Genomic DNA, 633 nt, shown 5'->3' with positions numbered 1-633 from the left:
CATTCCTTGTCTTAAGATGGCGAGCAGAGGAGACCCAGTTTGTTTGTACTTTGCGTCACTATGTTTACCTGCAGGCGCCGTGCAGGCGCCCGCTTCCTGCAGCACGCCCCTTACCTGGCACATGCAGTTGTCCGCATCTGTAGAGCGAGTTTCCGTGAGGCGGACTCTTCTCACTGACAGCTGTGATGGAATTGAATGAACAGATAGGCTGAGCTGAAACCCTGGCAGGTCCACGAGACAGGAGCGTAGAAGACTCAGCTTCTTACCGACGCTGGCGTCTGTTCCTTTAGTTGCTGCGTCCCTCGAGCACGGCTGCAGTGCTGCCCTCCACCACCAGGCGTCGCCACCGCAGCACGCCTACCCTTGGCACTGGGAGCTCCTGTTCTAAGCCAGGGCTCTCTGCCTTTTATCAGCTCCCGAACTGTTAGCATTCCTCCCGTGTTGGAAAGGACGTGGGCACAGGCACACACGGGTCCTCCAGAAGAGATGAACTCACCCACGCTGCAGTACGTGTCGTGCCAAAACACCTCGTAAACGGGCCCGTACGCTGGGGCCCAGCACTCCCACTCCCGGAACCGTAGGGTAGTGTCAGCCGCGGCGGCAGGGTACTGTCACACGAACGTGCGTGGAGGA

Source organism: Pteropus medius, unplaced genomic scaffold (genome assembly GCF_902729225.1).
Source record: "Pteropus medius unplaced genomic scaffold, Ma_sr-lr_union100, whole genome shotgun sequence".
Lineage (NCBI taxonomy): Eukaryota > Metazoa > Chordata > Mammalia > Chiroptera > Pteropodidae > Pteropus > Pteropus medius.
This window is presented reverse-complemented; position numbering follows the sequence as displayed.